The following is a 15810-nucleotide window of genomic DNA, read 5'->3' as shown; positions in this document are numbered from 1 at the left end:
TGAAGTTTTTGGGATTTCTGCAGGATATACAGACAGTTCCCTGGAAGCTCAGGCAATAACAGCTGGTTTGAATTGGGGGTGGGTGCAATTTTTAATGAGTATGAATATTGAGCCTCTTCACAGCCTGAATCATCAGATTGTCTTTTTGAATAAAACGTGCTGAGTGAACAGCCTCTACCAGTAAAGTTTTGAATTTGCTGCATTCTCTTCAAGGTGATTGTAAAGCAAAGCTATCTGGTGAACTTTGCTCTAATGCTGCAGAATGGCATCCTCTCTCTTGATACTTTATTCCTGTTAATCATTCCTTTGTCTGTGATTCCCTTTGCATGAAGAATTTAATCTCTGGTCTCCCTCTTTTATTGTTCTTAAATAGTTGGATGATTAGAAATTGCTGTTCTTCTGCTTTAAAGCTCCATCAATGCATATGACTAAGTGAACCTTGGAGGTCCTCATAGCAGCTAGCAAAATTAAAGGGAACATAGTTCCCCACCCATAAGGAGCCTTGTCCAAGGGCAGCATGGTAGCAAAGTGGATATTTAGCTGAATTATTGATATAAAGACCTGCACTGATGATACTGAAACAAGAGTCCAAACCCCTCTCAGCAACTGTGGAATTTAAATTCAGATATATTAATAAATCTAAAATAAAGCTAGTCTTAGTGACGATGATGGTGAAAGTACTGGATTGTTGTAAAATTGCATCGAATTTTAGAAAAGGAAATTGGCCTACATATGACTCCAGACAATGTGGTTGATTCTTAACTGCCCCCTCATCAAACAGTCAAGAAAATGTTGCCTAAGAGAACTGGATAGATCAGTGCTAGTGTATGTGTTCTTTCTCTGAATGCTGCACTCAAGATTTGCTTTAATTCTTTGCTCCTCTGTCAGTTTTGATTGGTTGCAGATTTTCTGTGTTCAGCATTCACTCTTAGCCCCTTCACCTTTGGTCCCAGTGAATGTGGACAATGGCAAAGGTTTATTCCAGGCAACTCATTTTTGAATTAATTGATCCTACAATATTCTCAACGTAGCTTTATGGTGTTGATTTGGTTTGTACTTTATTCTGATGGATCCTTATCTCCATTTCTGTCAGGGGCAATGGCAAGGAAGTGAGGTGGATGTAAATTGGTAACTCCCTTCTCGTTCCCCACTTTTTTTACTGAGAGATGGGAAATCAAATCAAATACATTTCTTGGCCTGTTTCCTTGCTCCGGAAGGTTGAACCAAGCGACAGCACAGAGGTTCCCCTCTGAGGCTGCTTTGCATTGACGAGGTTCTTTGGTGACAGTCTCAAAGCTGTTTGATTGATGGGAATTAAGGCTAAACCTTATCCTCTTGTGGACCCCTGATGATGGAAGATGAGGGCAGGAATCAATTAGTGATCAGGTCAGGAAGCGCAATTAGTTTATTTCCTCCCTAGTTTTTAAAGTCTCCTATCAGAGATTAGCTAACATAGACAGACCAAGATTGAAGCTGAGAATTTGTCTTTTCATTTTCTGACTAGTCTTGCAGTGCTTAAGAGTAAAGAGCTTGTGGAAACAATACTGAAATAACTTATCAGTTGGTTATGGGAACTGTTTCACCTCTGTCTCTTAATAGACTTTGGTTGGAAAAAATTGCATAATTTTGATTTAACAGCTATTCCACAGGATAACTTCTCAGGTACTGTTCTGGCAATGATACTTTTCACTTTTTAAATTGTATATTTACTTTAGTCATTAAACATTCCTTGCATGAACTTCATTACAGGACAATGTATTGAGTTACTTAAAATTTATAGCAGATTTAAGGTCATTGGCCATATGTTATGGTAGTTATGCTTGTTAACCTCCTTACTGCAAGTCTTTCAGGCTGTTTTCTCAGTGAGAGAGGCCATTCTGTCCATAAAGCTACTCTTCTGTTCCTCTGCACTCTGCTGAGCAAGCCTCAAGTTTTATATTTCTGAAAATGGTATGGAAAATCCCTGGGTTAGGCACAGGAATTTGATCAGTTAGATACTTTGAACTCACTAGTGGTGGGTAAGTTGTTGGAGGGGATTATGAGGGACATGGTTTGCATGTATTTGGAAAAACAAGGACTGATTATGGATAGTCAACATGACTTTGTGTGTGGGGAATAGTGTCTCACTAATTTGATTGAGTTTTTTTTTGAAGAACTGGTTAGCAAAGTCAGATCTCATGGAATACAGGGAGAATTAGCCATTTGGATACAGAACTGGCTCGAAGACGGAGGGTGGTGGTGGAGGGTTGCTTTTCAGACTGGAGGCCTGTGACCAGTGGAGTGCCACAAGGATCGGTGCTGGGTCCACTGCTTTTTGGTCATTTACATAAATGATTTGGATTTGAACATAGGTATAGTGAGTAACTTTGCAGATGGCATCAAAATTGGAGGTGTAGTGGACAGCAAAGGAGGTTACCTCAGTACAATAGGATCTTGATCAGATGGGTCAATGGGCTGAGGAGTGGCAAGTGAAGTTTAATTTAGATAAATGTGAGATGCTGCATTTTGAGAAATCAAATCAGAGCAGGACTTATACACTTAATGGGAAGTGTTGCTGAGCAAAGAGACCTTGGCGGGCAGGTTCATAGTTTCATGAAAGTAGAGTTGCAGGTAGCTAGGATAGTGAAGAAGGCATTTGGTATGCTTTCCTTTATTGATTAGAGCATTGAGTATAGGAGTTGGGAGGTCATGTTGCGCTGTACAGGACATTGATTAGGCCACTTTTGAAACAGTGTGTGCAATTCTGGTCTCCTTGCTTTAGGAAGGATGTTGTGAAACCTGAAAGTGTTTGTGGGTGGCATGGTGGCACAGTGGTTAGCACTGCTGCCTCACAGCGCCAGAGACCCGGGTTCAATTCCCGCCTCAGGCGACTGACTGTGTGGAGTTTGCACGTTCTCCCCGTGTCTGCGTGGGTTTCCTCCAGGTGCTCCGGTTTCCTCCCACCATCCAAAGATGTGCAGGGTCAGGTGAATTGGCCATACTAAATTGCCTGAAGTGTTAGGTAAGGGGCAAATGTAGGGGTATGGGTGGGTTTCGCTTCGGCGGGTCGGTGTGGACTTGTTGGGCCGAAGGGTCTGTGTCCACACTAATCTAATCTAATCTAAATCTAAAAGATTTACAAGAATGTTGCCAGGGTTGGGGGGAGGGGGGTGGTTTCAGGTGAAGGGAGAGGCTGTATAGGCTGGGACTGTTTTCCCTGGAGCATTGGAGGCTCAGGGGTGACCTTAGAGGTTTACAAAATCATGAGGGCCAGTAGGATAAACAGACAAGGTGTTTTTCCTGGGGTGGGGGAGTCTAGAACTAGAGGACATAGGTTTAAGGTGAGAGGGGAAAGATATAAAAGGGGCCTAAGGGGCAACTTTTTCACACACAGAGTGATGTGTGTATGGAATGAGCTGCAAGAGGAAGTGGTGGAGGCTGGTACAATTACAGCAATTAAAAGGTATCTGGGTGCTATATGAATAGGAATGGTTTGGAGGGATATGGGTCAAGTGCTGGCAAATGGGACTAGATTAATTTAGGATATCTGGTTAGCATGGACGAGTTGAACCAAAGGCTCTGTTTCTGTGCTGTACATCTATATGACTAAGTAACCAGTCTTACGAAAGCAGAGCAGTGGATATTTATATGGACTTTAAGGTGTTCGACAAAGTTCTGCATGATATCTAGGTAAATATGATTAGATCACATGGAATCCAGGGAGAGCTAACTACTTGGATACAAAATTGTCTTAAAGGTAGGAGGGGTATTTTTCATGTGGTCTGTGATCAGTGATGTGCCTCAAAACTCGGTGCTGAGTCCACTCCTTCTTGTTATTTATGTAAATGATTTAGATGTGAATGTCGGAAGAATGGTCAGTAAGTTTGCAGATGACACCAAAATTGATGATGTAGTGGACAGTGATTAGATTAGATTACATTACAGTGTGGAAACAGGCCCTTCGGCCCAAGAAGTCCACACCGCCCCGCCGAAGCGCAACCCACTGAAAGAGGTTAGCTCAGAATATAGCAGGACCATCAAATGGAATTTAATTCAGATAAATGTGAGGTGTTGCACTTGGGTAAGGCAAATCAGAACAGGACTCAGACACTTAATGGTAGGGCCCTGGCAGTGTTGCCGAGCAGAGTTCTTAGAGTGAGTTCACAGATCCTTGAAGGTGGAGTCACAGATTGTATTGAAGAAGGCATTTGGTATGCTTGCCTTTATTGGTTAGTGCCTTGAATGTAGGTGTTGTAAGGTCATGTTGCAGCTGTACTGGAATTGGTTAGGTCACTTTTGGAGTACTGCATTCAGTTGTGGTCTCCATGCTGCAGGAAAGATGTTGTTGAATTTGAAAGAATTCAGAAAAGATTTACAGGGATGTTTCCAGGGTTGAAGGGTTTAGGCTATAAGGAGAGGCTGAATAGGCTGGGGCTCTTTTCCCTGGAGTGTCGGAGGCTGAGGGGTGACCGTATAGAGGCTTACAAAATTATGAGGGGCATGGATAGGGTAAATAGGCAAAGTATTTTCTCTGGGTTCGGGGAGTCCAGAACTAGATGGTATAGGTTTACGGTGAGAGAGGAAAGATATGAGACCTAAGGAGCAACCTTTTCACGCAGAGGGTGGTGTGTTGCATGGAATGGAGGAGAAAGTGAGGACTGCAGATGCTGTAGATCAGAGCTGAAAATGTGTTGCTGGAAAAGCATAGCAGGTCAGGCAGCATCCAAGGAGCAGGAGAATCGACGTTTCAGGCATGAGCCCTTCTTCAGGTTGCATGGAATGAGCTGCCAGAGTAAGTGGTGGAATCTGGTACAATTACAACATTTAAAAGACATCTGGATGGGTACATGAATAGGAAGGGTTTAGAGGGATATGGGCAACATGCTGGCAAATTAGACTAGATTAATTTCTGACATCTGTTAGGCATGGACTGGTTTAATCGAAGGATTTGAGTGTAAATTCTACTGATCAGATTTCCAATTTTCTCAATGCTTCACTGTCTGATCCAGCAACAATCTGCATCTATTTCCCAATTTTTATTTAATTTATTAAAAGACTGGTTTCCAATATTTCAAAGAAAAGCAGAAACCAAGGACTATGAGCTTCGAGTTAATTTACTGTCTACAAGATGGAATGTGTTTAACCTACTTTGATTGCAGGAGATTCCATACCAAGAGTTTAATTAGGCACCGAATATTGCAAATAGTCATATACCCACCAGAAAATAGACAATCAGTGGATTTGCTACAAACCTAGTCTGACATTATTTTCAAATGTCCTTCCAAAGTGCATACAGTCAGCATCAGAATAATCTTATCTATAGATACTGAAAATAGAATGTCAGTTGCGTAGTAAGATAGTGTGCAAGACAGATCCTTTCTACATTGCCTTTATTTTTATAAAGGTTCAACTTGTAACAGAAGGTGCTTGGGAAATTTATAGATGATGGCGATGCAACACTGCATTCTTCACCTCTTTTCCTAATGTACAGGGCCCTAACCAGTCTGTGGAAGACATGTTGAGAGTGGATCGCTTTTTGTGTGTCGATGTATGCCAGTTACTTTGAAAACAAAACCTAAGATGCTAATTTTTTTTCTGGTGCCAATTTATGTACTATGGTGGGTTGGACATTTGTATTTTCCTTGTATATTGTAGCTTTTTATGGTGATGATTACTGACATTGAATAATTCTTAGTTCTGCTTCATGCAAGTTCAAACACACCATTTGTCATTAATGTATCTTTAGAACTACATACAGAGCCAGCAATGCTTTTTAAAGGCATACTTCTTATTCTGTCGTATATATGTTTGTATTGGCTGCACAATTTCCTTACCACAACTGTGCCTTTTGTTTTATTAAAATTCATAATTTCTGTTGATAAAAGGACTTGAATTCAACAAAGTACAGTGATTTGATACTAGCTTCATCTCGGTTGTAAGGCGGAGAAAATCTGTTGGAGATTTTGAATACCTAGCATAATTCTGTTTGTTTCTATATTTGTGTCACAGACTTCTAATATCTATATTTAATAAAGGCCTTTGTTCTCATTTGTCTTTCTCTCTTTGTATAGTGAGAGAAGCTCATCTCTTTTTACATTGCTTGCTAGTTTGACCTAAGTCTATTTGTTCCCCATTATTATGTTTTGATCATCTTGGCTTTTAAAATTTTTTGGAGAAACTCTTCACACTTCACAAGCATGGCGAAGACTTCTTTGAGAGGTCTCCCTGAACGAAGGAAACAGTCCTTCCTTTGTACAAAATCTTTATATCACTGTCAGTCATGCCCACAAGACAACCCCCAGCCACTTCCTCACAGTCACATGCCACTCAAAACACAATGTAGTGTTTCTCAACTCATTTTTTTTCTGCTAACCTTTTCCGGTCCATTCCAGACAATTCACCATATCCCTTTGTAATTACCCATTTTTAGTATAAGCACAGTTGTTTCTGACTTAAGTTGCTCCTTCTCAAACTGAATTCTAAACTCTACCATGCTATGGTCACTATTGTCGAGCGATATTTTATCAGAGACCATTTATCAGACCTGCCTTATTAAATATTATCAGCCCAAAAAAAGACTATTGGATCAACAACATATTGTTCCAGGAAACTGTTCCAAAAACACTATGAATATTTCTTTGTGGCTAGCATTGCCAATTTGATATTCCCAATCTATATGAAGATATGAATCATCTGCATGGTGATTCATATACTGCATTTTACATATGTCCTTATTGTCTCATGATTTATTGTGTCTTACAGAACAACTCCTGTAACAGGGCCTATTGACTACTCCCACCAGTGTCAATCTTTCCTTGTTTCTTTCTTCCACCAAGATGCAATCTGATTCATTGGATCCTCCTAACAGCATTGTTGGCCAGAGCCTTTTAATGGTGAAAGCGGTCTTCCTAAGAATGATTTCCATGTGCTCTGCATCTGGGCTATGGCTGCTAACATTTCATTCTGCATTAATATTTATCCTTCAGCTAACTTTTAATTTATTGTCTGGTCATCACATTGGGATCTGTAATGTGATTGCTCAGCTTTGACTGAATAATTGTAATGACCTGAGCTTGTGAAAGGTACCATATGAATTCAAGTTCTTTAATAGAAACATTGTATTTATACAGATCTATGTTATGTTAATTTCTAATAATCCATTGACTGGTGAGGGTGGGTTGGTGGGATTGGGAAGTAAGAGGTGAGTGTATGTGGACTGTTACTTTGCTTAACTGCTCTCTGCTACACTCGATGGGATCTGACATTGATGGACAAGTGCGAAGATATGGGACAGCTGATCCTGTCTGGTCAGCAATTCATTGCCTCATGGTCACTCATAATCGTGCGGTTTCTATGGTATCAAAAATAATCAAAAGCTGTGGGTGCTTGCAATGCCTGTTATCGCCAAACTCAGAATGTGCAAGTAATCCTTTGGGTTCAGAAATAAACTGGCTTAGTTGAGAAGAGAATATTTTATAGAAATAGTTGCAGCTGCCTGGGGAGATTGAAGTTGTGTTGGGTTAGGAAAGAGAGCTGTTGTGTTCTGAAAATGTTGCAGTGCAAGTGGTGTGGGATAATAAAGAGCAAGTTACAAACCAAAGCAAGCAGTTACCAAAACACTTTCAGAAAAGATTTTAGTGATTTAACATGAGAACATGAGACAAGACACTTTTTTTTTCTCTCAAAACTTTAAATACCTCTGGCTGAAACGCTGTCCATTGTCATTATGCAGACTATTTTAAAATCTGGGAATGTTTCTTAAAGTTATTGCAAACTAATTTATTTGTGGGGTTATGGCTGCAATAAAGGTCAGCAGACCCATTTTCAGTTTACTGTGTTCATCTCATTGGCATGGACGAGTTGGACCAAAGGGTCTGTCTCTGTGCTGTGCATCTGAGTATGTCAGAACATCCACTTGAATCTCTACTCATCCTGATGCCCAGATACTGCATGCCTCTCCTGATTCATACCAGGAATGTGGCATCACTAGCTGGGCCAGCATTTATCACCCATCCTCGTTGCCCTTGAGGCAGTGGTGGTGAGCTGCCATCTTGAACTGCTGTACTCCATTTAGTGTAGATGACGTGAGAGGGATTTACAGAATTTTAACTCAGTGACACCGAGGAATGCTTTCCAAGTCAGCATGGTGAGTGGCTTGGAAGGGAACTTGCATTTTTCGCTTGTGTATGTTTTCCTTGACCTTCTAGATGATCATGGTTGTGGGTTTGGAAGGTGCTATGTAAAGAGTCTCATTGAATTTCGATAGTGTATTCTGTACGTGGTACACTCTGCAGTTACTGAATGTCGGTAGTGTGGAGGAAGTGAATGTTTGTGGAGGTAGGGCCAGTCAAGCAGGCTGCTTTTTCCTGGATGGTGTCACATTTCTCAAGTTTTGTTGGAGATACTCCTCCAGGCAAGTGGAGAGTGTTCCATCACACTCCTGCTTTTGCCTTCTAAGTGGTGGGCAGGCTTGAGAGAGTCAGGTGATGAGTCATTTGTTATAGAATTACTAGCCTCTGACCTGCTTGTCTAGTCACAGTACTTATGGTTGGTCCCGTTCAGTTTCTGATCAGTGGTAACTATCTTGATAATGGGATAGTCAGTGATGGACATGCCTTTGACTGTCAAGAAACTATGTTTAGATTTTTTCATTGGAAGTGGTTATTGCCCAGCAGTTGTATAATGTGTTACTTGTGTGTCAAAAACATGTATCAGAGGAAGTTGACGTTTTTTGAATTAGGCCATGTTTGTATGCTTGCTGTCTTCATGTGGAATGCCAAAATATCGTGTCCCTAAAACTGTCATCGAATTACTCGTATTTCACAAAGTGCACTAACATGATACCAGCTTTACCTGGGCTGTTAGGCTGGGAATATTTGTTGGAGCATAATTCTGTCTATTTCTGTAGTAGTGTATGGACTTCTAATATCCATATTCAATAAATGGCCTTTGTTCACTTTTTGTGTACTTAAAGTCATATGTGCTGCAGAGTGCAGGCTAATCCTGCAGCAATATATCGGGCATTTCTCTAATTCCTCTTGCAATATTGGGAATACCGCTGAGCAGAGATGCAAAATGTTCCTTTGAGTCTGGTTATGTCTTGCCAGTATCTTTTCTAAAGGAAATCCTTTCTACCATTCTCTCAGTCTAATGGAATTGCGATGTATGAAAAGGTGTGCTGCGTTTCTGGGTGAAAAATATGTGCATGGTTTTACTTTTTGTTACCACATTGGTTTAATCTAAATTGATTGTGCCAAATTGTTCAAAGTACATTTTTGTCATTGTATAATTGCTTTTTCAAATAAAAAGTCAATTTCTTCAGAGACAACGGAGAAGAAATTTTAAAAGTTAAATCTACTTCTGTGAGGTTGTCCACTGGTGAGCTGATCAATCACCTCTCATAGATATCATCCAATCCCTACAGAAAATAGGAGCAAGAGTAGGCTATAGAGTCTGCTGCTTCATTCTGTATGGCCAGAGCTGTTGCTGTACCTTAATATCGTACTCTTGTGCTCTCTCCTGCCCTTTGATGCCTTTCTCTAGAAAACTATCAATTTCTTTCCTAAATGCATTCAGTGACTTGGCCTCCATGTACTATTGTGGTGGAGAATTCCACAGAGTTCTGAAAATACACTTTGTAGCTCAGGTTGAGGTTCTGGATGTAGATTTGCTCGCTGAGCTGGAAGATTCGTTTTCAGACGTTTCATCACCATACTAGGTAACATAATCAGTGAACCTCCGAATAAAGCACTGGTGGAATGGCCCGCTTTCTATTTATGTGCTTAGATTTTGTTGGGTTGGTGATGTCACTTCCTGTAGTGTTGTCATTTCCTGTTTTTTTTAGATTAGATTACTTACAGTGTGGAAACAGGCCCTTCGGCCCAACAAGTCCACACCGACCCGCCAAAGCGTAACCCACCCATACCGCTACATTTACCCCTTTACCTAACACTACGGGCAATTTAGCATGGCCAATTCACCTGACTTGCACATCTTTGGACTGTGGGAGGAAACCGGAGCCCCCGGAGGAAACCCACGGGGAGAACGTGCAAACTCCACACAGTCAGTCGCCTGAGTCGGGAATTGAACCCGGGTCTCTGGCGCTGCCAGGCAGCAGTTCTAACCACTGTGCCACCGTGCCGCCCACAATAGTGATGAACCCTGATATCGGAGATCCCATGGGGGTTCAGTTGGTTTGTCTGTAGGTTTTCTCAGGGGATGGTAAATGGGATTCAAGTAAATGTGTTTGTTGAAATGGGTTCGACTGCCATGCTTGTAGAAATTCTCGTACGTGTCTCTCCTTGGCTTGTCCTAGGATGGATGTGTTGTCCAAGTCGAAGTGGTGTCCTTCCTCATCTGTATGTAAGGATACTAGTGAGAGAGGGTCATGTCGTTTTGTGGTTAGTTGATGTTCATGTTTCCTGGCGACTAGTTTTCTGCCTGTTTGTCCAAGTCGTGTTTGTTACAGTTCTTGCATGGTATTTTGTAAATGACATTAGTTTTGCTTATTGTCTGTATAGGATCTTTCAAGTTCATTTGCTGCTGTTTTAGTGTGTTGGTGGGTTTGTAGGTTACCCATGATGCTAAGGGGTCTGAGCAGTCTGGCACCCATTTCCGAGATGTCTTTTATGTAGAGGAGAGTGGCTAGGGTTTTTGGACGTGTTTTGTCTGCTTGTTTGGGTTTGTTGTTGAGAAATTGGCGGACTGTGTTCATTGGGTACCCGTTCTTTTTGAATACACTGTCGGTGATTTTCCTCTGCTCTTTGTAGTTCCTCTGTGCTGCAGTGTGTGGTGGCTCATTGAAATAATTTTCTAATACAACTTCATTAGTGGTTTTTGGGATGACTGCTTTTGTAGTTCAGTATTTGCTCTGTATGTGTTGTTTTCCTGTAGACGCTGGTTTGAAGTTCCCCATTGGCTGTTCACTCTACTGTGACATCTAGGAATGGCAGTTTTCCTCTTCCTCAGTGAATTTATTTGCTAGTCAGGGTATTATTGATGGTCATAAAGGTTTCCTCTAATTTGTTTCATTTAGTGATGACAAAAGGAGTCATCCATGTAACGAACCCAAAGTTTGGGTTGGATGGTTGGCAGAGCTTTGTTTGAGTCCCTGCATTACTGCCTCTGCTGAGAACCCTGATATCGGAGATCCCACGGGGGTTCAGTTGGTTTGTCTGTAGGTTTTGTTGTTGAAGGTGAAATGGGTGGTAAGGCATAGGCCCACTAGCTCGACGATATTATCCTTGCTGATGAAGTTGGTGGTGTTTGGTGTATGTGTCTTTGGTTCTTCGGATAGTGTAGTCAGTGTTTCCTTGGCCAGGTTGATGTTGATGAATGTGAACAGGTCTGTTACATCAAACAAGACCATTATTTCATCCTCTTCTATCTTGGTGTCTTTGGTCTTCAGGAATTCTTGGATGGAGTGGCATGAGTCTTCTAAGTGTTTTAGTCTTTGGTGTAGCACCTTGGCCAGTCTGTAAGTTGGTGTTCCAGGTAGTGAGACAATGGGTCTGAGGGGCCTCCTGGTTTGTGAATTTTGGGTAATCTGTAGAAGTGTGGTGTGTTGGATCTGTCTGGTTTCATTTTTTTGGAAGTTGGTCTTATTTATTTCTCCAGATTTCCTGAAGTTTTTTTGAGTAGGACTGTCATTCTGTTCTCATGGCAGCAGACCATGAATGGACAGACACAGTACAACAAGCCATCAACATTTGGCAGCGACAAGCACAAAATAAAAAAACTAGACCTGCAGAAAAAAAAAACTAGACAACTTACACAAAATAACAGCACAGACAACACAGAAGCATGGACTAAAAAAAACTTTTCTGACCGATCCTTAATGGACACTGAAAAAGCGATCTAAGTAAGAGGATTAAATTACAAGTTTCAAGATGTGGACTAAAAAGATTTGTTAGCAGCATTAGGCACAACACAGGAAGACAACCAACTGAGAAGAAACCCCGCAAACCACAGGACTGTCATGGGGTACCGAGAAAACTGACCATGGATGGTTAGTGTTTGCAGTATGAACAGTTGTTTTACCATATCTCACTCGTTCTCATCCTTGCCAATGCCGGTTTGCTCTTTTATATAGAGTTACACCAAAACAATTAGTGGCTAGAATCTGAACTGTTAAGGTGGTCTATATATGTCACAGTTGGTTTATGATTGCGGTGTCACACATAATGCATCAACTATCTGAATCACTCCATCAGGTTCCAGCCTGTAATTCAATACTGTGTATGATCCTCAACACAGGAAAGAAAATCTGCACAATCAAGAAAGTGTACTGAGTAGGTTATGTTAGTCATTTCACACAATTGAGGGTGCCGATAAATCTTATCCCTTCCTTGATTCCCCACTGGTGACATCTTTATGAAGAAGGGGATTTGTGTCTGGTTTAAATGATGAAACACATTCCATTGCAATTGGTGGTCCTGACCACCAGGAATGGCATTTCGCTTGCAAGTCTATTGCTGGTAGGCATGGCAGAAGTCAGAAATTTGATCTTGTTCCATCTCTTAGGAGCCTGATAGTTATATGATAAAAACAAAATGAACTTATTGATGAATCATATCATCAGTCTTCATCAGAGTTAGGGGAGAGGGACTCCCTGAGATTCTTGTAGAGAGAGGAGGAAAACTTCTTCAAGGCAGGCATCCTTGCAAGAGGGTTCGCAGTAGGGTTAAAATCAACGAAGTAAAAACAATGACTGCAGATGCTGGAAACCATCAGTTAGTCTGCTGCAAACCCAGACAGAACTCAGGTGATGGATGGTTTTGGAAACTTGAGGTTCAAGGCTTTTCTCCCACCTCTATTTTACTACACAAGTCACTTCTCGCATTACTCCTACATGTTTTCCGATCAGCCTGTTCAGTGATGTTATTACACACCTTTGGAGCAAGTGGGATTTTAAACCAGGCCTCCTAGCTCAAAGGTAGGGACACTGCTCATCCATGCCAAGAGCCCTCCCTTCAAATTACTCCAATACTGTATCTATTGACCCCTCTAATTTAAAAAAAACAATTTAAACAGCGTGTTTGTTTCAACATACTGTGCTTGAAAATCGCTTAAACATGCGTTATTTTAAATGGGACAATTTGAACCGTTTTCACGGTTCTTTTCAGGTAAATGTGCACATGCCACTTTGGAGGAAAAATTGACTATCCAAAAGTAAAATATCCTGAAGGACATTAGGTTAAGTTGAGATTCCTTTTAATCAGTGAGTCACAATCTGGAATGCATTGTTTGAAAGGGTGGTGGCAATGCAAACAACAGTGTCTTGCACATATTTAACTAACAACCTCTTCAAATGACAGAAATTGCAGACCTTTTGGGGTGGGAGTAAGGCTGTCGGACTAATTGCAGAAAATAATTGAGAAAGCTCGTGGAATGCTGGCGTGTAGGACTGGAATATAGGATGCAGAAGCTATTCTGCAGTTATACAAAACCCTGGTTAGTCCCCACTTGGAGTACTGTGAGCAGATCTGGGCACCACACCTAAGGAAGGATGTATTGGTCTTGAAGGGAGTACAATATGGTTTTATAAGAATGATATTGGACTTCAGAGCTTAAATTATGAGCACGAATTATACAAATCAGCCCTATTTTCTGTAGAATTTAGAAGATTAAGGGATGATCTGATTGAAGTCTTGAAGATAGTAACAGGAAAAGACAGGGTAGGTAACGATAACTATTTCTTCTAGGGGCATAGTCTGAGAATTAGAGCCAGACTGTGAAAGAGAAATGTTAGGAAGCACTTCTACACACATAGGGTGGTAGACATTTGGAACTCTCTTCCACAAACTGGAATGGTTATGGGATTAATCATTATTTTTAAATCTGAGTTAGATATAAAGTTTTGTTATGCAAAGGTATTAAGGAACTTGGGTCAAAGGCAGGTATATGAAGCTAGGCCACAGATCAGCCATAATCTCATTGAATAGCGAAACAGGCTTGAGGGTCTGAATGACCTCGTCCTGTTCCAGTAGTTTGGGTGTGTCTTTCAGAAGGAGGTACATTAGACCAAGTGTCTCCTTTGGTATTGTATCTTTCTATGATCCTAGTCCATTTTAGATCATGACAGCAGCAATCTTATCACTTCTCAGCATTTCTTCAGTGAGGGTCATGCTTCATTTGCATAATCTTTCCTCATTGTTTGATCATTCCATCCCCTCAATCAATCTCATTGTTTTCTTCTCTGTCCATTACCTGCAATATCCTTTTTGTACAGTGGCAACTAGAACTGCATGTAACTTTTTCCCACTTACCCCATTTTAAGGTTTGAAAACTCAAAGCTCTGTGAGAACTGAGTGGATTGTCAAGACCTTTGAGGAGGAGGTGCCATTGTTGGTCTGGGGTGGACAAATTTAAAAATCACAAAACACCAGGTTATAGTCCAACAGGTTTATTTGGAAATACAAGCTTTTGGAAGACTGCTACTTTGTTAGGTGGCTAGCGGATAGGATCATAAGACAAAATTTATAGCACAAGATCAGTGTCATGCAACCGAGAACAAACCTAGATTGCTGTTAAGTCTTTAATCATTTAGAATGGGTTGCAGGTTTCAATTCATTAATTTGTAAATCCAAGAACTTATTTCAAGTTGCATTTTTGAGATAACTTAAGGTTTTGTGGAAAAAGTGACATCTCAGCTCAGATAATACATTAAAGGTGTGAAGTTAGAGTATGTCTGTATCCCAATCATGAGTCAGACTGGTTCTATTTCCAAAGTAGGAATTTACAAACTGTCACATGGATTGTGTGGTTTTTGAGCAAAATAGAATGTATCTGCAAATACAAATTCACCCCATTTGGGGGTGTGTCTGTGTGCACATGAGCATGATGGAGTATAAGCCTGTAACAGGGTGTGCAGGTGGGTGAGAGTGTGGAGGGTGTGTGTGTCTGAGAGAGAGCATGTGTATGAGTGTGTGAATATGTAAGGGTGTAATGTAGTGGGGCCACCTGTAGTGTGACATGAACCCAGGTCCCAGTTGAGGACATTCAGTTGAGGCATCGAGCTTGGCTATCAGCTTCTGCTCAGCCACTCTGGTTTGTTGCCTATCCCGAAGTCCACATTGGAGTATGGTCACCTGGAGATCCGAGGCTGGATGTTCCTGACTGCTGAAGTGCTCCCCGATTGGGAGTGAACATCCCTGTCTAGTGATTGTTGCGCGATGTCCATTCATCAGGTGTTGTAGCGTCTGCTTGATCTTGCCAATGTACCATGCCTCTGGGCATCCTTGCCTGCAGCTTGTGAGAGACAACGTTGGTCGAGTCATGTGAATACCTGCCGTGTCCGTGGTGAGTGGTGTCCCCACATGTGATGGTGGCATCCATGTCGACACTCTGGCAGGAGGTGAGACATGAGACCTGGGGGGTGGGCAGCACAACATGGCAACTGTTTCTGCCTCTGAGCTCACCATTCCAAAATGTCAGGGTTTCCACCCTCCACTTTGGGAAGACCAGTGTGGTATTTGAAGTGTGGTTGCACCAATAATTTGTGAACTGGCAGATTATCTCTGTATTGACCTTTGAATTCATCCTAATAGCTGATCTTGAATTGCTGTCTGCCATCGAGCATTTCACAAGAGATGCCAGTTGGTTCAGCTTTGAGGTCTCTTACTGTAAAGATATTGGGATGGTAAAAAAAATCCATTTACTGTACTGTAAGTGCGATTGGTATTTCTCATTTCTTCATGGGTTTAATTGGTTTCTATTCCTATTACCTCAGACTTGATATTCTGATACAGGTGAGAGTTTCCATGGCTAATTGGATGGTAATGCAGTTAAGATACACTATACTGAATATGGGTCCTCAGTGTTACATTGTCT

General features: G+C 41.3%; 1 protein-coding gene across 8 annotated transcripts in view; it reads left to right on the top strand.

The window, feature by feature from the left end:
* LOC122563745 (thyroid hormone receptor-associated protein 3-like) overlaps positions 1 to 15810 on the top strand; it is a 113403-nt gene that overhangs the window by 42368 nt on the left and 55225 nt on the right. The window lies entirely within an intron of this gene.

The sequence above is a fragment of the Chiloscyllium plagiosum genome, chromosome 27 (assembly GCF_004010195.1).
Source record: "Chiloscyllium plagiosum isolate BGI_BamShark_2017 chromosome 27, ASM401019v2, whole genome shotgun sequence".
NCBI classification, from domain to species: Eukaryota; Metazoa; Chordata; class Chondrichthyes; order Orectolobiformes; family Hemiscylliidae; genus Chiloscyllium; species Chiloscyllium plagiosum.
This window is presented reverse-complemented; position numbering and strand designations above follow the sequence as displayed.